The sequence below is a fragment of the Ursus maritimus genome, unplaced genomic scaffold (genome assembly GCF_017311325.1).
Source record: "Ursus maritimus isolate PB19 unplaced genomic scaffold, ASM1731132v1 scaffold_9, whole genome shotgun sequence".
Lineage (NCBI taxonomy): Eukaryota > Metazoa > Chordata > Mammalia > Carnivora > Ursidae > Ursus > Ursus maritimus.
The window spans coordinates 38,964,744-38,988,602 of NW_024427107.1; positions in this window are offsets into that span (position 1 = coordinate 38,964,744).

Here is a 23,859-nt window from a genome sequence, read left to right on the forward strand (position 1 = left end):
CTGTTTTTTCCACCAACTTCACTTTATTTTTCTATATCCTAAAGTGGAAAGTAAGATAATTGATTTAAATTGTTGTCCTTTAAAATTATAGGCATTTAAAGCTAGAAAATTACTTGTAAGGACTGCCTCAGTGATATCCCATAAATTTTGATATGTTGTGTTTTAATTAGCATTCATTTGAAAATATTTTTAAATTTCTCTTTCTGTGAGTTTTATCATTGGATTATTTATCTAGAATTGTGTTGTTTAGAGTCCCAAGTAGTTGGGGATTTTCTAAATATCTTATTTATTATTGACATTTAGTTTAGTTCCATTGTTGTTAGAGAACATACTCTGTAAGATTTCAAACTTCTGAAAATTACTGTAACTTATTTTATAGACCAGCATATGTCTTATCTCAGTGATTGTTCCCAATGTACTTGAGAAGAATGTGTATTCTGCAATTGTTTGATGTAGTGATCTATAATTCTAGAATTAATAATATGTATCCTCAAATTATTGCTAAGATTCATCAGTATTATATATTTAAGAGTGATCCCTCTATGCCCCTCCTTCACACTGTCCCTGGTTTTCTCCTCCACTCCCAGCAGCCCACAGTTGGAGTTCACAGTTGCACATTTCATACACATTACTTTACACTTCCCATTCATACATCACACTTCAGAGATGTCAGAACCCTATGACAGTGTAATTCCATTCATCTGCCCCCACTTCATCTTTTGTATTACTTTGTATATGTTTCTTTTAAATGCATTATAAAACCTCAATTTTAAATGTATTTGCTTTTGACCTAAATGGTTAGCTTTTTTAAAGAAAACAAAGAGAATTGTCTTTTATATTTCCTCATATATTTACCATTTCTGGCGCTTTTTGTTCTTTCTACATCTCCAATAATATCAATTCCCTTTGTATTGTAGAATTAGTAGTTTTTTCTATCCTCTCCAACTTTCAAGTTTCCTTTCACACAAAATATGAGATTATAAATGATTCTGTTATTATATACATATATATGTGAGTATATTTCAAATAAAAATGAATACAAGTATACATACATACATTTTTACTTTTGAACGTTTTCTTTGGACTCAACAAATATGTCTACACATTTCAATTATTTCTTGCAACATTTATCTCAAGTTACATTTACTATCCCGCATTATCTTCAGAAATAAGGAAATTGAGGCTCAGGGAGATTAAATTTTTAACAATTACTTTAAAAAGCCATTAAATCCTCTTGTGTACTTTTATTTTCTAATTAGCATCCATCTCCCCAACCCACTACTCTAAGATTCATTCCTCTTCAATACTGTGTAGTGCTTAGCTCACTGTTGGGAAACTCCTAGGTAGATCTTCAAAAATGGTAATGAGTACATAAAAGAGTGAATCCAATTTTTAGATATAGATATAGATACTGGATCAAAAACTACAATTGGAGTGCATTTTTTCCCAACCCCTGACCCTGACTCTGGCAACCACTATTCTATTATCTATATCTATGAGCCTATTTTTTTGTTGTTGTTGTTGTTTTGTTTTGGAGGCAGGGGTTGTTTGTTTATTTTGTTTTTCTTTGTTTTGTTTTTCTTTGTAGATTTCACATATAAGAGAGATAATATGGTGCTTGTCTTTCTATGACTTATTTCACTTAGCATAATGCCCTTGAGGTCCATCCATGTTGTCACAAATGGTAACATTTCATTCTTTTTTATGGTTGAGTAATATTCCACTATATATTTTATATATATATTATATATATGTACACATTATATATACACACACATATATGTTATATATATGCACATTATATATATATATATATATATATACACACACACACCACAGTTTCTTTATCCATTCGTTAATGGGCACGTAGGTTGTTTCCATATCTTGACTCTTATAAATAATGCTACAATGAACATAGGGGTATATATATCTTTTTGAATTAGTGTTTTCATTTTCTTCAGAAAAATACCCAAAAGTGGAATTGCTGGATCATATGGTAGTTCTATTTTTAAGTTTTTGCTTTTGTTTTTTTTAAAGATTTTATTTATTTATTTGACAGAAAGAGACAGCCAGCGAGAGAGGGAACACAAGCAGGGGGCGTGGGAGAGGAAGAAGCAGGCTCCTAGCAGAAGAGCCTGATGTGGGGCTCGATCCCAGAGCACTGGGATCACGCCCTGAGCCAAAGGCAGATGCTTAATGACTGCGCCACCCAGGTGCCCCCTATTTTTAAGTTTTTGAGGAACATTCCATACTGTTTTCCATAGTGGCTACGCCAATTTACATTTACCCAAAGTAATCTTAAGAAAGAGAAACAAAGCTGGAGGCAGCATGCTCCCTGAATTCAAACTATATTACAAAACTATAGTAATTAAAACAATTTTCATAAAAACAGACACATAGATCAAAAGAACAGCATAGAGATCCAGGCATAACCTCATGTATATATGACCAATTAATTTACAACAAAGGAGCCAAGAATATGCAATGGGGAAGGAAGTCTCTTCAATAAATGGTGTTAGGAATTAGTATTTTTAATAGTCCAGGTGTCTTGGTGATATTTTCTCTCAGTTTTTATCTGAAAATGTCTGTCTCCTCTCTCCTTTTTTGTAAGTTACTTAGAATTTAAGGTTGACAGTAATTTTTTCTTTGAGCACTTTAAATATGTCATTCAATTGTCCTCTTGCCACCATATTTCTTTGTGAGGTTAGCCATTATTTATCTTACTGTACCTGTTTGCAATCTGTCTTTTTCCCCCACCTCTGACTGCTTTCAAGATGCTATCCTTGTTTTTCAGTCTTGTGACTATCATGTGTCTAGGTGTGTACATGTGCTTCTCTTTGTATTTATCTTACTTTGATTTTGCTGAACTGGGATGTAAAAGCCAAGGCTTCATATTATTTGGGAAGTTTTCAGCTATAATTTTTCAATTAACTTTTCTGGCCCATTGTAATTCTTTTTTCATTCTTATTTTTATCTTTTATTGAAGTATAGTAAATATACAATATTATATTGACCTCAGGTGTATAACATAGTGATTTGACAATTACATACATTATGCAATGCTCACCAGATTAAGTGTAGTTACCATCTCTTTCATTCTTTAAAGCCAGTTACATGAATGATAATATATCACCCAGATCACTGGGGTTCTGGTAATGTTTAAGACTTTATTTTTGTTCTTCAGATTGGATGCCCACTTCTGCTGTCTTTAATCTGCCCTTAAGCTTATTCAGTAACTTTTTCAATTAAGCTACTATAGAATTTTTAGAATTCCCCTTTAAATGTTTATCATATTTCTATTTATATTTGTTATATTTCTGCTTACTGAGATTCCTTAACTTTTCACTCGTTAAGGCTGTATTTCCCTTTAAGTCCTTGAACATGTTTATAATATTTGTTTCAAACACGTTACCTAGTAATTAAAACATCTAGACCTTCTCAAGATCAGTTTTTATTGACTGCTATTTTCTTTGCTGTTGGTCATATTTTCTTTTTCTTTGCATATCTGGTAACTTTTTATTGAATACTGAACATTGTGGGTGATACACCGTAGGGGCCCTGTAGGATGTTAAATTCCTCTGAAAAGTGCTTTGTTTTTATTTTGTTTGTTTTTTACTAACAGCAAGTTCAATTAGATCCAGTCACCTTGCATTTGTCTAGGCTTGGTTTTATACTCTGTGAAGGTGGATTAGTGGGGATTCCAAGATGATTCCCAAGACCCTTTGCATTGGCTAGCCTCAGATTCCATACTCAGTTTCCCCTCCTGTTCTTGTCCAGGCTTGGTTTTAAGCTCTGTTTGCACAGGTCCAGAGTAGTTCTTATTTTACGAAATGGCCCTTGCGCCTAAGTTGTGGTTGTTCTGCTATCTCAGTTTTATTCCTGAAGTATTTCTGAGGTCTCTTCATTCTACTTGGGCTGGAATTTTCTCTCTCAGCTCTGATCAATCTCTAATATCTTTGTTCTCCCGATCTCATAGCCACTGGTCTTTGGTAAGCTTTGCAAAGTCTCTCATTGCGTATGCCCAGCCTATTCCTTGTCCAAGGACTTGTAGGAAACCCCCAAGCAGACTTTTGGATCCTTCCTAATGTGCATCTTTCTTCTCTCCAATATCCTGCCCTGCAGATTCCAGATGTTTCAACAACCTCAAGCACTAAAATCTGCCTCTGCAGATCTGTGAAACCAATGTGCTTTGCTTGCACTTCAGCTCCTTATGCTGTGATCAGGAAATTGGCTTCAGACAGAGAGCTGTAGTGAACCTGGGGCTCATGTCAAGTATTCCCCTTCTTTAAGGAATCACAGTCAGTGATAACTCTTGCCCAATGCCTGAAAAATATTGCTTCCTATATTTTGTCCAGTTGTAAGGTAGAAGGGCTAGTCCGGCGTGAAGCAGAAGTTCACATTGATATTTGAATTTTTATTCTGTCTTAAAATTTTGTTGAACTTTTTTTAAATTGCATCATTTTATTTTTTACACAATAATTTGGTAAATAATGACTTTTTTCTTTTCAATATTTATTGGTTATTTTTCATGCTACAGTATTGAATAGAAGTGATGATGGTCAGCATTCTTACCTTCTCTGTAATCTCAAAGGGAAAGCTTTAAATATTTTTGATGTGGGGAACAAAGGGAAAAGAAAAAAATTAAATTTCCTTACAATTTATAGCCTATTGACAAATCCTTGAGACAGGCAGAGTGACCTTCCTCTAGGAACTCAACTGCCTCAATGCTAGTACTTTAGCTTAACCTTAGCCAAACCTCCAGGATCCTGTAAGTCTCCTTCAACATATTCAAATTCCTTTGGAAGCTTCCTTTATTTGTACCCCCAAGGTATATGTTAGCAATCATTCTCTAAGCGTATGTCCTGCTGATAAACATCCGAAGGGTCTCATGACTAAGGTTTTATTAGACAGTAGTAAATGACCTATTTCTAACAACAGCTAGCCCCTCGAGGTCCTGGAAACCTTGCTTCCAGAGTCCTTAGAGACTTATGCTATCCTTAACCCCCTCCCAACTAGGAAGTATGCAGTCAGCCACTCCTCACAACCCCGATGCAGCTCTTTCTGCCCACACATCCCATCCTCATGCTTTAATAAAATACCTTTTTGCACTGAAGACACCTCATAATTCTTCCTTGACCATTCTCTCTGAACCGCAACATTTTCACATCAATTTTATCATTAAGTATTTCTTAGCTATGAATTTTTTTATGGCATTCTTTATCAGCTTAAGGAAGTTCCCTTTCACTTCTTATTAAAGATTTTTCTAAAAAATCTTAGGTGGATATTGGCTTTATCAAATATATTTCTGCATGTTTGAAATGATCATAATGTTTTTCAACTTTTCATATTGGTTTAATGAATTAAATAATTTTCAATATTGACATTAACCCCAGGGGCTTTCCCACCATCCTGCCAGGTATAGCTGAAGCCTTGGCTGTTAACCTAGGTAAACACCTGGCCATTCTCAGGGCTTCAGTGGATCACTGGGAACCAAGAGGGTGGTTCATCCTTTGGCACCAGACCACATGATATGACCCCAACCAGGAGGGTAACAACACTACTTTCTGTACCTGGACCAAAGAGACAAGGAAGTGAACTAAGAGAATGGAGAGGGCCAGTCCCACCGAGTGGTCGGCCAAGCAGCCCTGAACCTTTAGCAAAACCCAACACTCCCCCTAATTTTTACTGAGTTCTAGAATGTACCAGTCAAGGTCAGCTTCATGGCTGAGAATTATGTGAGCCCACAGGACCCCATGCTCAGAAGGGCCCTATGTTTTGTTAATGCTCTACTGTCACCGTCATGAGATTCTTAGTAATTTTATCTTTGAACTTGTCTTTTGTAAAGGGAGTCTAATTGGATAACGGATGATGTGCATGAACAGAGAAAGTATACACAGTACGTGTGTTTGCCACCATTCCTTGGCATCCCATTGCATGTCGAGTTCAGGATGCCCTGTGAGCACAGAATTCTGGTGGATTATGATGTGGGGGAGTTCAGCATGACACAAAATACAAGGTAAGTGTGTTATGAAAGTCACTAGCAATACCAATTAGACTATTGGTTGAATGTTCACATACAAAGAAGTGAAATAAGAACAGTTGAGTTAGTTTTGTGCAGTGTTATTACTGTTTTAGCAAGAACAAAATGAATATGCGTGTATGAGCTATGACATATGAATTGTATAATTTCACTGGGTCTGCGTATCAGCAACTGACCAAGGATACCTGGTTGTATAACATGTTTTGCTCCAGGTGGTCTGCTCTTATAACCTCTTCAATTTCTGCCAATAGGAAATTATATTATTTTACATCAAGTAAAAGAAACTTAAAACAATATACTTCCATTTCTCAGGCCTTTTGTTATGGTCATGCACTTTATTTCTATATATGTTATGAGCACAACACTATGTTATTATTTTTCTTTTAATAATTTTCTTTAGAAATTTTTTAAAATATGAAAAGAGGTCTTTTATCTTTACCTACATATTTATAATTTGTAGTGTTGTTTACTCCTTTGTGTAAATGCACGTTTCCACTGGCTATTATTTTCTTTCTGCTTGAAGGACTTCCTTGAACATTTTTAATGATGCCTGTAGTGATGACTTCTTTTGTATGACTGAATAAGCCTTTATTTTGTCTTCATTTTTTTAAAGACATTGTTGCTGGGTATAGAAGTCCAGGTTGGTCGTTTTCATTTCAGTATTTCAAAGATATTACCCCACTTTCTTCTGCCTTGCATTATTTCCAACAAGAAATCTGCCATCTGCTACCATTTATATTTGTTCTTCTATAAGTAATGATTCTTTTCTCTCTGGCTGCTTTTAAGATTTTCCCTTTATCAGTCCCTTTAAGCAATTTGATTATATGTTACGATGTAGATTTCTTCATGTTTCTTATGTTTGGGGTTTGTTGAGTTTCTTGGACCTATGTGTTTTTGATTTTTGTTAATTTTGAAATTTTTTCAGTCATTTTTGCTTCAGATATTTTTTTCTATCCTCCCACTCTTCGTCTCCTTCAGGGACTCCAAACACATACACATTGGGTTGCTTGACCTGTTCATATTTTTCTATATTTTTTCTCTCTGTATATATTTCAGTTTGTATTGCTCCATTGCATTATATTCAAGTCATTAATATTTTTTGTTGTTAATGCCATCCAATGTATTTTTTTCATATCAGAATTTTTTTTATATCTAGAAGTTCAATTTGATAACTTTTTCTGTATCATTCATTCCTTTCTCTAACAGATTCTTCCTTCCCTCTGCTTTCTTTAGTATTTAGAAGATAATAACTTTCACCATTCTTATCTACTAATTTTATCATCTGTGTCTCTTCTGGTCTGTTACTATTGACTGATTTTTTTTCATCATATGAGTCATATTTTCCTATATCTTTGAATACCTGGCAAATTTTTCTATTGAATGCCATTTTGAACTTTACCTTGTTGGATGCTAAAAACTTTCGTGTTCCTAAAATATTCTTGAGCTGTTTTCTGGAATACAGTTACTTAGAAACAATTTAATCCTTTTTAGGCTTGCTTTTAAGCTTTGTTAGGCAGAAACAGAGCAGCCTGTAGTCTATTAATCTTTCCCCACTACTGACCCAAAACACTTGTGTTTATTCTAACCAATGCCCTTTAAATTATGATGTATTTCCACTTAAGCTGGTAGATTGTTAGCCCTGTAGATTGGTCCCTCTGCCTCTAGGTAGTTCTTTCTCAAACTCAAGTTGTTTCTTCACACGCACTCACTGATCAGTACTCAGCTAAAATTTGAAGAGGTAACTTTTATGTCTATGCAGAACAGTCACTGCAGTTTTCTGTGGTCTGGCATTCCTTCCTGTGAACTGTAGCTGCCTTGGCCTCGCCATATGCCCAACTCCATCATCTCGACTGAGGGGTACCAGCAGCCTCCACCTGGGTCTCTTCTCCCTGTACTGTGGCCTAGGAACCGTCCAAGCTGTAAACGGGGGCATTCAGAGCCTTGACCTCAAATTTTTCCCTCCTCCCGGGGATCAGTGTCTTATGCTGCCTAATGTCCAGTGTTTGAAACCATTGTTTGATAGATACACTTGAATTTTTCATTTGTTTCAGGTGAAAGTTAGATCTGATCTCCATTGCTTAATTATAATGGGGAACAGAAGTTCTGAGGTATTTAATTTTATTTGAAAATTAATTACCAGAACCTTGTGGTTGTAGGAGAAAGGTACAGTCTTTCAGAGAGGATTTGTATCACCACAGTAAGCACATTAGGGCAGTAAAAATGTAGAATCATTTAAAACTTAATTGAGGGATGCCTGGGTGGCTCAGTTGGTTAAGAATCTGCCTTTGGCTCGGGTCATGATCTCAGGGTCCTGAGATAGAGCCCTGCATAGGGCTTCCCATTCAGTAGGGAGTCAGTTTCTCTGTCTCCCTCTCCCTCTGCTCCTCCTCCCTACTTGTGCTTGCTCTCTCTCTCTCTCTCAAATAAATAAAATCTTTAAAAAAAATCGTAACTGAAGCATAAGAACCTCAACTTTTGACTACAAATACACATCAAGTCTAGCTTGTGGCTACAACTTCTCGGGGATTTTTTTTTTCTTTTCTCTGCTCAGAAATGGCAACAATAGTTCTTTGAGGATAGAGGCATGAGTATATTTAACTTTGCTTCCTTCTTACACTGAGGTTCCCAACTCAATGTTTGAGAGTTTCCTATCAGATTTCCCACCTTGGGTGGGTCCTGACTCCTAAAGGCTGTGAGAACCACTGAAGTTTCTACATTTGACAAATAGTTTCTGAGCAAAAGCAGTTTCGATATTCCTGCTACTTGCTGAAATATAGCTGTTCCAATTAACTGTTACTGCATAACACACCACCACGAATCCAGTGGTACAAAACAACAATAATTTTATTAGGATAAAAAATTCTGTGGGTTGGGAATTTGGTCAGGACTCAACCGGAAGTGCTTGTCTGTTCCGTGATTTCTGAGGTCTCAGCTGGGAAGCCTGAACTGCTAAGGAAGGACACAAATGGCTGGTAGTTGGAATTGTCTCTAAGCTCTTCTACACAAATGCCTGGTACCTGGATCAAGATGTTTTGAAAGCAGCATTGCACTTAGCTGGAGCTGTTGGCAGGAGGACCTATACATAGCCTTGTGGTGTGGTTTGGGATTCTCACAGCATATTGAGGTCACATTGTAGAAGATCTGTGGGATGGAAGTAATTATTATACTCATCTTTGGAAATGGGATTTGCCATACCTTCTCTTATATTTGTGGTTGAAAATGCTTTAATCTTATTAACTCTTTGGATATATACACATATAAGCAGTTTTCATTGTTTTTAGCTATTTTTGACATTAAGAATTAAGCAATGAAGAACTCCAGAGGTCAGTCTGGGTATTTAGGCTCAATCGTATCCCTAGATATGGCACTCTCAACTATTATATGTGTTTTAAAATCAATTTTTCAGATTCCGTGAAAGTCTTACTGGCATTTTGGTGGGCATTTCACTGATATTACTGACTTTTAGATGCCTTTTTAATATTGTGTTCTCATTCTTGAACATACATATTACTAGTCTTTTTTATAGCTTGTTAACTAAAATTTCATAATTATCTCTAGTCAGGTCATGCACATTTTTCTTTAGGTTTGTTTTCTGGAATATTATGGTTTCTGTGGTTTTATGAATGGTATTCACTACATGCTGCTATATTTTCTAATTGCTTACTACTGGTTTGTGGGAAAGCTATTGATTTTTGCATATTGAACTTGATTCAAGCCATTCCACTTGCTTCTTAGCTGCTGCCAATTGTGCTTGCTGATTATCTTGAAATTTGCGATCATGTACAAATAGTAGTAGACTATCTTAGAATTTGGCATCATATATGAATGACAGAGTTGTTTCTTCTTTTTCAATGTATATACCACTTTATTTTCATTATTCCAGTAGCTAGGACCTCTGACGTAATGTTGAAGAATAGCAACAATAGAGAGAATCTTCATCTTGGTATCAACTGTAATTTGAAATATTTTTAATATTTCCCCCTTGTGATATGGTGTTCACTTAAATATCTGGTACTTTATTAAATTAAAGATGTTCTATTCTAGACCTGTTTTGTTAAATGCTTTTATTATGAATATTTTTCCTATTAAATTTAAATGTTTATCGTTACTCATTGACATAAACAAATAACATTTTATTATTATTACATTAATAGATATTCTAATATGGGAATATATTTTATCCTGAAGAAACACTACCTAATCATGCCTTTTTTAAAAATGCTGCTTAATTTGACTTGTTAATATTTTATATGGTTTTATATCTTTTATAATTATAAATGGCATATTGTGGGATGTGTGTGTTTGTGTGGCATTTGCTGGCATTGCTCACTTTTGGTAACTATTGGGTATACTAGGTTAATAATGTCAGTTAGGTAGCTGTACCTTATTTTCTTTGCTCTGGAAATCTTTGCAGAAGATGAGAGATGTTTTATTTTTTAGGTGTTGCCAGAACTCACTATCTGGGCTAAAATTATCTGGGCTCGCTACTGCTTCAATTTCTTGTAAGGTTAAAGGTTTAATTCAATTGTTCTAATTCCTCTTTAACACACTTGGAAATTCACATTCTCCTACAAGCATATACAATTTTCATAGTTTTAAAATTTATGGCATAAAATTTTATACATTCTCTTACAATAAACTTTATTCAGTAACTTTGTCCATTTGAGTTCCTAATGGGTTTCTCCCTTTTTTTATGACCATACTTCCCAGTTATTTTTTATATTTATCTCTCCAAAAGTCTTGCTTTTGATTTCTGTTGATCAACTTTAGAATTTTTTTTATTTATTTTATTAATATATGCTTTAATTTTACTGACTTCTTTTTTTAAGTTTATGTTATTTTTGTGCTATATTTATTACTTATCTTTAGTCTTTATTGTTTCCTAATAATACATTTAGGTTCATAAATCTTTCTCTGAGTTCTGACATAGACACAAGTATACATTTTGATAAATAGTGGTTTTATTCTTTAAAAATAGTTTATGTTTTTCTTAACAAAGAAGTATTTAAAAGCATTTTCTTTAATTGATAGGTTTATAGATTTGGAGGGGGCTTGGAAGAGAGCTTTTTTTGTGTGTTAATTTCTTATTTTGCATCTTCAATGAATATGGCCTCTGTGATATCAGTGTTTGATAGCTTTTTTGAGATTTGTTTTGTGGCTTAGTATATAGTGGTTTTTTTTCTTTTTTATCCCACTTGTGTTTAAATCCTCCATTGAATACAAACTTCTGTAAAATTCTATGTATATCTACTAAATTGAGTTTGTTAATTGTGTTATACAAATATTTTATATCCTTTTTCTTTGTCATGAATCTAGAACTAACACATATTACACCTTGCTTAAACCCTTAATTTCTTCTTCTTCTTCTTTTTTTTTTTTTTTTTTTTTTTTTGTTGTTGCAAGTTTTTATTTAAATTCAAGTTAGTTAGAGGTACCTGGGTGGCCCGGTTGGTTAAGCGCCTCTTGGTTTCAGCTTAGGTCATGATATCAGGGTTGTGAGATTGGGCTCCACACTCAGCAGGGAGACTGCTTAAAGATTCTGTCCCTCTGCCTCTCCCCCTGCTCACATCTGCATGCACTCTCTCTCAAATAAATAAATAAATCTTTAAACAAATTTTAAAAATAAATTCTAGTTAACATGTAGTGTAATGGTTTCAGGAATAGAATTTAGTGATTCATCAGTTGCATGTAATACCCAGTGCTCATCACAACAAGGGCGCTCCTTAATACCCATCACCCATCTAGCCCATTCCCTACCCACCTCCCCTCCAGCAACCCTCAGTTTGTTCTCTGTAGTTACGAGTCTCTTATGCTTTGCCTCCCTCTCTCTTTTCCCCCCTTCCCCTATGTTCATCTTTTTTGTTTCTTAAATTACACATATGAGTGAAATCATATGGTATTTGTCTTTAACTGACTTGTTTCACTTAGCATAGTGCATTCTAGCTCCATCAACATCATTGCAAATAGCAAGATTTCATTCTTTTTGGTGGCTGAGTAGTCTTCCATTATATATGTATATATATGTAACCCTAACCTTAACCCTAACCTGTATATACCACATCTTCTTTATCCACTCATCAGTCGATGGACACTTGGACTCTTTCCACAGTTTGGCTATTGTTGATAATGGCACTATAAACATCAGGGTGCATGTACCCCTTTGAATCAGTATTTTTGTATCCTTTGGATAAATACCTAGTAGTACAATTGCTGGATTGTAGGATTGTTGTATTTTTAACTTTTGAGGAACCTCCGTACTCTTTCCTTACTTATTTTTGTATCCCTGATTCAACAAATCAAAAGTTTCTAAAGGTAGGTATTAAAGTTTCTGACTGTGATTGTGGATTCATTAAATTTTTTGTGTATTGATCAGTTTTACCTCATGTATTTTTCAACTATGCTGATTGGTACATAAAGAACTTTTACTGCTCTATACTGCTAAAATTCCTATGTTATATTTCATTAGTATGCCATATCACTTCCCCTCTTTAATGCTGCTTACCTTAAATTCTATTTGGTCTAATGTTAATATCACTATTTATTTTTTTCTTAACGAGTTTCTGGTTTATTTGTTTTTCATTTCTTCCTTTACTTCCTAGCATAATGTGTCCTTTTGCTTCAGGTGAGCTTTCTCCTACTGAATGCAATATGCTTGGGATCTTTTAAATTTCCTCATAGTTTCTAGACCAAAAAGGGATATACTTCTTGTTTTCCAGTGCAATCATGGATATTTAAAAAATGTTTTTACTATGAACTCCAAGAAATTGGAACAGAAAGACAGTACAGCACTTACCGTAGTGTGTCATTTTGATTATGGTATATTGATAGTATTTTAGACTCTGTAACTTATCATATCTCAAGGGCATGATTTCTCCTTATGAAAATAATACCTTTCATTTTATATTACAGAACATACAATAAAGGCCCATTTTAATAATATCCAGAAATAAGTAAATAAGATTTTCTATTTTTGTAAGAATCTTAGAAAAATCAATAAATGGAGACAAAATAGAAATATTTAATATTAACAATAGGTAGTAAAAAGACATTATTAATTTTGGAAATTTGGTTTCTCTTTGGTAATTTTTTATTTGAAATCTGCTAAATTAATAGTTGCATCATTTGCAATATTACCTTACTTGGGTATTTTTCTATGGAAAACAATTTTGAGATTCAATTAGGCTTAAAAATGGAAAAGCTAGACAGTTGGTCCACTTTAATTTTAGGAATGTATATTTTCTGAATTTCAATGGAAATCATGTTTTTATATATAATATATTTGTTGTAGAATGTTAAACTATAATTGTACTCTGCAAACTAAATAAAGTGTTTTGTCAGCCAGCCGAATACATGAATACTGGACAAGAAAAAATTCCTTCAGCAATCTGACACTCACTGAATTAACCATATGTTGTTCAGTTGTGGGAATTGTCCAGGATGAGGAAGAGATCATGATTGACTGCTTTCAATGCAATTTTATCGTGCTAGAACATCCACCAGAACTGATGCAAAAATCTGAGAGAAATAATTTTTCTAGTTCTAAATGACTGGGTCAATTAAGGATGCACTGGTCTTTTAAGTGTTCCAGTAGACTCAGATGCCCCAAATATCAATGGGAGCTATTATATTCTCTTTTCCATTCAGCCAACTGTCCTCTCTTATGCTTCCTGAAGGGGGTCACATTATAAGCCCAGAAGTCAGATAAAGTTATGATGTGATATTCAGGCTTTTCTTCCTCTTTGGTGGGGGGTGATAGTGCCTAAAGGAAGTATTAAGAGAAAGATGGACCTTGCTGCAATCCATTTTGAGGAGCTTTGGGGCCTTTCAGAATTAAATTTAAATGCTAGGTCTATTCAATATATATGCAACAGATTGGGCAAATTACTTAATGTCTCTGTGCCTTAGAGTTCTCATCCATAAAATTAAGATGATAATATCCAGTTCACAGTGCTGCTATAAAAATTATACAAGATGATGTTTGAAAAGTTACAGATACAGTGAAACCCATGGTATGAATTATATGGTTTTTAAATTTAAATTTACTCTAAATTACTTTTATTTACTCTATAAGTGCTGCACTAAAGAGAGGAGCAGGGTTGCTGTCTATGTGCTAAGACACTACTTACTAGTCTCTTCAGATTGTTCTTTTGGAAGTAATACCACAGCAGACACAAAGCAGAAGCAGACAGGAGATGAGAGAGCTTCACTTCAACTCAAGTCGAAACAAAATATTCTACAACTGTTCATATGCACAGAGTAGAGTAAATGCTATAAGAAACAAGTGCCAAATTTCAGTGGTTTAACAGATTATGAAGGTCTATTTCTTGCTGACTTCACAGTTGATTCAGGAAGGCAGTGAGGCCTCTGCTCCATGAAATCACCGAGAGAATCAGGCTTCTTTCATCTACAGGTTCCCCTATTCCCAGGTCTTGAAGATCTTGGGTGAATCCATTGCACATGGCAAGCAGAATTTAAAAAACAAAAAACAGAGAAACACATAGATGCATTCTTAGGGACCACACATGGAAGCAGTATATTTCATTTCCAAATTTTTCATATTGCATTGGCCAGAACTTAGTCATACATGGTCCCACCTACTAGAAGAGGGGAGGCTTGGAGATATACTCTGTGTGCCCAGGGTGGAAAGAAGATAGAGTTTGATAAACAAATGCATTGTTTCCACCACAGATGTCATTTGGTCAGACACTGAAATAAGGGCAGAGAGTCCACTGAATTTTTCTTTTTAATTTCCTCACCTAAGTTTTTGCATACTCCTTTGAAGATCATATGATCTTCAAAATAAACATCCAATTTTTGCTTAAACTGAAGATCAAATCCAAGAATAGTTTACGATTTGCTAATCAGCTCAGCTGAGCAGATCTTAGTTCAGTGCTGGATTCTTATGCCTAGCTCTTTATACACCTGAAGTGACTCAACCTCTCCAAGTTTCATTCACCTGAAAAATGTCTATCTAAATCACAAAAATGGAAAGCTAAATTGAAATAATACATGAAAATGTATTTATAAATTAGGAAGCATGAGGCATTATTTTTACTAATGAAAAGATGGCTGGAAAATTACTATAGTGAGGACGTGGCATTCCATTTCCACTCTGCCCTGTCTTCATCAAGTCTATTAGCATCCCTGTGCAAATCATGTTATTTCAATGTCAGATGTATATTTGAATTTCACATGTATTTAGTTAACACTTTCTTATACTGAGAAGGTTCTAATGAGCTATGAGGTAAAAAATAATGAAGTCATCACAGGAGGATCTTACCATTACATAATGAGCCAAGGATTTTAAAGACAAAGATTCAAATGAGGAAAAGGGAGAAGGGAGTTTTTAAAGGTCACATTAAGCAGGGGTCTGAAAAGAGGAGAATTCAGTTGATTGTTAACATTATATTAAATATCAGAATAAGAAAGAAACCTAAGTATAGGGTCTTAAGCTAATTCTTCATTAAAGAATTGAAAAGAGGAAGTTAATTCTTTAGTTCCCCTTTTATTCTGTTACAGACATTAGCCTACCTTTCAAACATACTTCCTATGCAATGAATCATTACTTATTTAACATTTACAACTTTGTCCTTAATCACTTAAATGGAAACTTAAGATCGAATAGTTTTTTCATGCAAACTGAAAGATGATGTTCCAGTTCAATGAAGTCCCAAGTTATTATTTTTAGGTACACTGAAAAATGTTTTTTTTTCTCTCACCTCTCTTACCTTCCATTTTGGCTTTCCCTGTCTTTTCCCTACATTTTCTTCATTATTTTTCCAAATGTTTTCTTGAATATGTATTTAGTCTATGAAATCTGGAAACCACAGCAAGGATATTCAACTACTATGCATAAATGCTGTACTTGTTACCTCTAACTGAGCTAAATTCCACGTAGAATAAATTAGTTCTTCTGCTAATTATCATGACATATTCTTCTCCACCTGTCATATGTCCAAAGGTTAATAAATTCATTGTCTTAATTTTTTTCCTAGACTCAAGTCAGATACTACTATATATTTATTTCATTTTAGTTTTCTTTTTTTGAAGCTAACTGACACTATGATAGATTTGGAATGACTACTATTGTTTTCCAAACTTGTATACTACTATTTCTTAAATATATAGCTTTTTTTTTACTTAAACGTGAGTTGAAATATGAATGTGTCTGTATGAGCAAAAGGGAGAGAAAGAGCACATATCTGTATAATAAATGCTCATTGCAAGTTTTGCTAGTGACCATAAAATTTTCCCCATTCCTCATGACCACTCAATGGTTTCTAGACTCGATCTCCTATTTATTCTTCCACTTTTCTTTTTTATTTCCTGACAACTCTCAGATGAACTCTTAGTAGATGAAATTCATGAACCTATTTATTCCTGGTAGAAAAAAAACTGGAAATAGCTTAATGTAGAGACATTAGAGAAGATTTGGCTTCACTATATTTTCAGTTGCCATTTGCTATGGGAAACCAAAGGCTAACATTTAATCTCATGTACTTAACTGTTTGTCCATGTCTGACATACCCTAAAGTTCTTCAAGTTTTCCCCAGGCCTTGTTGTCATAAAGAGTCTGACAAACTTGACGAAAAACATGTTAGTTAACTGAGGAAAATGTAAGTAAAATGACTTTTTGTGGTGGTTATTGTTGACGCAAACTGAACAAACCTTTCAGCTGAAAGTAAAAAAGAGAGCTTTATTCAATCCCAGCTTGGGACAGCTGCCTGGGAGACACGCTCTTCACAGGGAAGAAAGTGTTTCGGACAAGGAACAGTTTCTACAGGGTTATATACTTTTTTACATCTTGTAAAAGCCCAGAAGGGTTACAGATTAGCATATAGGCAGAAATCACACGTTTTATCGTAAAGGAATTCAGTGAGTAGGAGCATTGATCTGAAGGACAAGATGGGTTTCCTTTAGGCTCCTTCACAAAGCAGGTGGACATACACTGCATGATGGAGGGCCATATGTCAGGCTTTGATTTGATCAAAGTTTATATACAGTCATGTTGACTTAGAAAGAAATCTAAAATGACTTCTTTTGTATATCAGGCCTTGAGAGAGTTTTCTCCATCATTACTGTTGTTACAAAACTATTACACATTCCATGCCCAGGATCTAGTCAATAAGAGGCCACATAAGGTAGCCATTAGCATAATCCAGGTTCTAACCCCTCATATTTACAGGCTAGGAGCCTTGATTTGTCAGTTTACCAAAATTAATGACAATCCAATATTGTCTACAGTGACTAATAATTACAATAGTAATATAATTGTTAAGAGCACCAGATGCTTTTCTCTGTTTGACTAGTGAATTTTCTCCCTATATCTGAGTTATGTGGAAGTCATATTACTGAAAAGGTATTTGTGGTCTTACACCTAGCAAACTAGTTCTAGTTAAGTGATTTGAATGTACAATGATGTACAAAGACGTTGGCGTTCGAAGCCGAAGGCCAAGAAAGAATTCTTGAGACGTCTTTGGTGCAAAAAGGTGGTTTTATTAAAGCACGGACACAGGACCCATGGACTGAAAGAGCTGCACTGGGGTCATGAGGAGTGGCCCATCATACACTTTTTTTTTTTTTTTTTTTTTTTTTTTTGTAGGTACTGCTTCATTTTCCATTATATACTTTCAATTTGGGAGGGGGTTAGGGATAGTGTAGGCCTCCCAGATATTGTGGAAGCCAGGTTTCCAGGACCTTGAGGGAGCTAGCTATTGCTAGGAAAAGGTCATTTATTACTGTCTAATAATACCTTAGTCATGAGACCCTTCAGATATATATCAGTGGGTCATATGCTTGTGGGATGATTACCAACATGTATTTTGGAAGGTGGGTAGAGATAAAGGAAGTTTCCAAAGGAATTTTTATATGTTAAAGTAGACTTACAGGATCCTGGAGGTCAGGCTAAGATTGCCTTTCGCCCTTAACAAAGTATTAACATCGAGGCAGTTGAGTCCCTAGAGGAATGTCACTCTGCCTATTTCAAGGACTTGTCAATGGGCCGTAGGTAGTAAGGAAATTTAATAATTTTCCTTCCAACTCTATTTCCCACATCATTCCCCGCTGAACAATTTTTACCCTTAAATCGTTAAGGTTGCTGACGGTGGAAGGGCTCATCTTCTGTAACTTCTTCTTGCTGAATAGGGGCATAGAGATATCCCTACCTATGGGTCAATATTTGTCAGTTGGGGGCTTATATATGTATGAGTTACATAAAGCAGAGGCAGCTGAGTCCAAGGGAGACTGCATGTTGTGGACTCCTCAAGTGGATAGGATCCTCTGTCGGCTTGAAGTTATGGCAGTGAGGAGTCTTGGCAGCAAGTGGACAGAGGGGGGAGAAAACGCAAAACATGATTCAAATAACAGAAAGAAACAGAAGCCCAAATAAACAAACTGAGGGCCTCAGAGGGGAGAGGGGTGGGGGAATGGGATAGGCTGGTGATGGGTAGTAAGGAGGGCACGTATTGCATGGTGCACTGGGTGTTATACACAACTAATGAATCATCGAGCCTTACATCGGAAACCAGGGATGTACTGTATGGTGACTAACATAATATAATAAAAAATCATTAAAAAAAAAAAGAGTCCTATGATAGTTGACAAAATTTCTCTTCCAGGAGTTTAACCAATCATTAAAGGAAAGAGAGGGATATTTTAAAGTGCCAATTTGAGTTAGAAATCCAGAAATACTTTTGTGGTAATCTGGAATGTATACACAGCATTTTGTTTTTATGATAACACAAATTTCACCTTGTGCAGCCGTTAAAACATCAAATGCCATTCTGTTTTGTAAAACTGCTTTACACATTTGTGTTACTTCAGTATTTAGCAGAGAAATGCTATTTTAACTGTCATTTAGGGTTTTGACCATGTACTTATTAAGAGCTTCCATGTGCCAAGCAACATCGTCCAGTCCCAAAAAGGGAATAACAATGGATGTTAGGTGGTCATACCAATGAGACACAGAATGTATCCACCACCATTTTAAATTTGGAAAGTTGGCTGGGTTGGTATTGGTTTTAAAAATGCATCCATGCAGGGACGCCTGTATGGCTCAGTTGGTTAGGCATCTGCCTTCAGCTCAGATCATGATCCCAAGGTCCTGGGATCGAGTCCTGCATTGGGCTCCTTGCTCAGTGGGGAGCCTGCTTATCCCTCTGCCTGTTGCTTTCCCTGCTTGTGCTTTCTCTCTTTCTCTGAAAAATAAATAAATGAAATCTTAGACTTGATTGGAGTTAAGACTGGTAAAAGACTTAATATTTATTTACTTTGTGCAGCCTCCCTGGCTGCACAGTCCACTGAATAGTTTCCTTTAGATTCTAAGATCATATCCTTTGATGTCCTTTGAGGTGAATTACAGCTACCTCCTTAGGTAGGTGTATAGCCTCAAGAAGAGTCATAATTGCAGGCCCATATTTGATTGGAGAGTTATGGCTTGATAATAATTCCCTTTCCTTCCAAATTGCTCCATGGGCATGTAATACTAGGAAGGCATATTTGGAGTCTGTATAAATATTGATTTTTAAGGCCTAGGCAATTGCACAGCACCAGTGAGCACTATAGTGTACCCAGCTTTTCTTATTACCTTTTCTGTGAAACTATTGCCATCAGTAAACCAACTGTCATCTGCATTTTCAATAGGGGAAAATCTGGTCAACTAGAAAAAACAAGATCAATAACCTCTGAATAGTTCTACTCTATATAAGTATGATGGTCAAGTCCAAGCATAAGCATAGCTGGGCTTAAAGTTTGATGGGTTTTAAGTATTATTTCAGGCATATCTAAAAGCATAGCCTGGTATTTAGTAAGGCCACCTCCCATCATCCATTCGTGACCTTTGGTCTCTAAGACATTCTGGACCTGACGTGAAGTCATTACAGTCAGGGACTGTCATAGTGAGCTTTGTGATTTTTATTTTTATCTCATACTTATTTATATTTTCTAAAATTATTATATCCCAAAAGGTGAATTCATATTCTTTTTATGTCCTTTTTATTATCACAAAAGGAAAGAGGGAGGTAGGAAAGTATGTATGTTTGTATATATACATGGTGTTTAAATTCCATGCCCCCTTTCTGGTATTTAAATAAAAAAGGGCACTAGATTCATTAGGTCTATTTTATGTTTTACTTTCACACTAAAAAAACACGAAGTCAATTTTATTTTCAATTTCAACTAATTATTATAAATTAGTTCAGTGATTTAACTTATCTAAAATTATTCTGTTTTAGATTGACTCTGTTCTACTTAATCCGCAGCATTTACTCGGGTAACATTTACACTTAATAATTTGGTCAACTCAAACATCATCTGTTCCCAGAAGCTTCCCACAATCCATTTGGCCCATGCATCAGTTCCTCGTATTCTCATTATACCAAAAGATACTTCTCTCTGAACACTTAACAAATTTTATTGACTATAACTTTCTCAAAATTAGGGCTTATGTCTTATTCAGTTTCTTATACCTTGGAATATTATATGAGGAATACACGTTGAAGTAAATATTATAAAAATGTTTACCCCTTTTTCCCCAGTCTGTAATTTTAGTTCCATTCCAACCAAAATACAGCAGTGATCTATTCACTTTTGGCAGTAGACATGCAAAAACTATTCTTAATTTTATTTAGAAAAGTGATGAACAATAAAAATTAAGAAAATTAGTACATCACAAATGCAAAAATATAAGGACAAATCGGTGAAAGAGAACAGACAATCCATAAATAAACTCTTTAGTGATTTAATTTAATATGCGATAAAGATAATATATTTCAAGAATGTAAGGATTAGTCTATAAAGTGTTTCTATTTTAAAATAACCAGTTTAGAGCTATTTCACCCCAAAAATTCCATGTGTATCAAAGTTAAAGCTTAGAAGATATTACAGCTATCTAGAATAAAATACAGCACAATATCTGGATAATCAGAACCATTTAAACATAAAAGTGAAGGAACCATCAGGGAATAAACATTTGACTACATAAAAGTATTTTTTTTTAAAAAAAACCTCTTGTTTGTTTAAAAAAATCAGAGAATTAAAAGACAACAAATAATGGGAAGATTGCCATAAGTGTTAATGATTTTAATAAAGCATTTGTAATAACTGATTTTTAAAAATACTAATATCTCAATTACTAAGGTCATGAAAAAGCAATACATAAAACATAGATTAAAAATAGAATAGTGCTATGACAATATTTCATATTGGCCAGAATATGGTATAATTGAAACGTAATGCTGGGAATCCCAAAGAAACTATATATTATGTTCTTTGCATTGCTTATTAAAATAATAAAATGAAGAAATTTTGTCAAATGTTGAGAATTTCTTTTTTATTTGTCAATTGATAAGAAAATTAAATTAACCAGAACATCTGCTTCTCTAAGAAGTTCAGTCAATTATGGTATGAAGATTGATGCTATTTTTACTGATGCTCCTGTTTTATTTCCTGTGAATTCTCTGCGCTTTCTCTGTAATTTTTTGGTCAGATTTGCCAAAAAAAATGTTTATATTATTGGTTTTTAAATTTAAAAAGACATAAAAATCAAGTTTTATTTATTGTACCAGGTAGGATGTGTTGATCTCAAGTGACGAAAACTGCCTTTGATTAACTCAAACCAAAGAAAATTAAACTTAGTACTGGATTATAGAATTGAGAAACGTGAATTAAAGGAGCTCCAGGGATTTTAGAAGCAAGGTCCCATGACAATTTTTTAGGTTACTATTAAAAGAGTGACTCAACTCTAGTTTTATATACTACTGTGGAGATTTGAATATCCCTTCAGATTTAAATTTCTGGAATAAAAAACTCAACTCCTATCAAATAGCTCTTTAGTTCTAGTAGCTTTTTAAATTTTTATTTTGAGTCCCTGGGTTTTCTTGATATATGCGGTCATCACAACAATTTTGTCTTTTATAACACAATTTTCTTATCTTATTGCACTAGTTATTACCTCAAAAATAAGGTGGAATAAATTACTTATTTCTTAATTTATTTGATTATACTTACTTAATTTTTTTGCCAGCCACTGTTTGAGGCTTTAGAGGATATAGCAGAGAATAAAACAGACAAAAACTCTGTACTCCTAGAATTTACATTCTGGAGGTCAATGTGACATAGACAATAATGCAAGAAAATAAGTAAAATATGCACGGCATTACACAGTTTTAAGTGTTGATGATAAAAATAAAACATAGAGGATCATAGATAATGTTGTTGGTGGGCTGAAAATAATGGTAACAGGAAGAATCCCTATCTTGTTCCTAATTTTAGAATACAGACTTTCACTATTTAGAATGAGTGTTATTTGTTGCTGTGAAATCATCCTTTTTTATATTTAGTTAGTTTTTTTATGTCAGTTTTTTTAAATTAAGAATGGCAACTAAGTTTGATAAAATTATTTTAAGCATTCACTTTTACATTCATAAAGATTTCCTTTAATTCTTTAATGAGATTAATTATATTCATGGATATGAGCTCATTCTATCCTTCCTAGAATAAATAATATTTTCAAATAATGATTATTTTTTAAATGCTAGATTCAATTTGCTACTATTATAATTAAAATAATATAGCTTTATTTATAAGAAAAATTGGTCTACAATTTTGTTTTGTCTTATCATAATCAAATTTAAGAATTATTTCAATGAGGGGCACCTGGGTGGCACAGCGGTTAAGTATCTGCCTTCGGCTCAGGGCGTGATCCCGGAGTTCTGGGATCGAGCCCCACATCAGGCTCTTCCGCTAGGAGCCTGCTTCTTCCTCTCCCACTCCCCCTGCTTGTGTTCCCTCTCTCACTGGCTGTCTCTCTCTCTGTCGAATAAATAAATAAAATCTTAAAGAAAAAAAAAAAAGAATTATTTCAATGAGGAGTTTTCCGTCTTTTTTTTCTAGTGCCTGAATCATTTAAATAGCATTAGGATTATATCTTCTTCAATATAAGAATAGCTAACATTTATATGAAGCGTACTATATTGCAGACTGTTCTAAGCACTTTATGTGTATTAACTTAGTTAATCATAACAGTGACTCAGTGAGGTAGACATTATTATTCACATTTTACAGATGAAAAAAACTAAATGCAGACAGGTTTATATAGTATATCTAAGTTCATGACAGTGTGATGCCTTTTTTAAAATTATTGATATTAAATACACTTTTCAATTTATTTCATGACCATTGATCTACTCATACTTTGTACCTCTCGGTAGATTTTATTAACTTAAATTTTGCTAGAAAAATATCCATTTCCTCTGATTTTTCAAATTTGTTGCCTGAAGTTACCATTTTTCTTCTTACAAATCTTTTATTGTTTATGATCTCTAATTATGTTTCTAATCATATTCAAATCATGTTTTTTTTGCTCTCATAACTTTGTCTTTAATAAGGCTCATTAAGGGATTTAACTCTTTTATTAGTCTTCCCAAATAACTTCTTTTCTACTTCTTAAAATTTTATTAATCTCAACCTATATTTTTCTAGTTCCATTTTCCTACTGTTTTTCAAATTTTTAAAATTTACTAAGATGAGTGTTGTGTTCCTTTATTTTTCTTTTTTTATTAATATTAAAGAGTGTTTATAGCAATAAGGCTTTTTTCCCCCATTTTTTCACTTGCAACCTGTTTAAGTCTTTGGATCCCAAATGAATCTCTTATGGACATGACTGCCTCCCTTCTGTCTATATATCCCTGGTATCTATTTGCTCACTCTTGTTTTCACCTTTTAAAAAATCCCTTTGTTTCAATTATGTTTCATAAAAAATAATCACAAAGCTGACAACTGCTTTCTTTAAGATGCATAATTCATCCCAGCCATATTCAGGG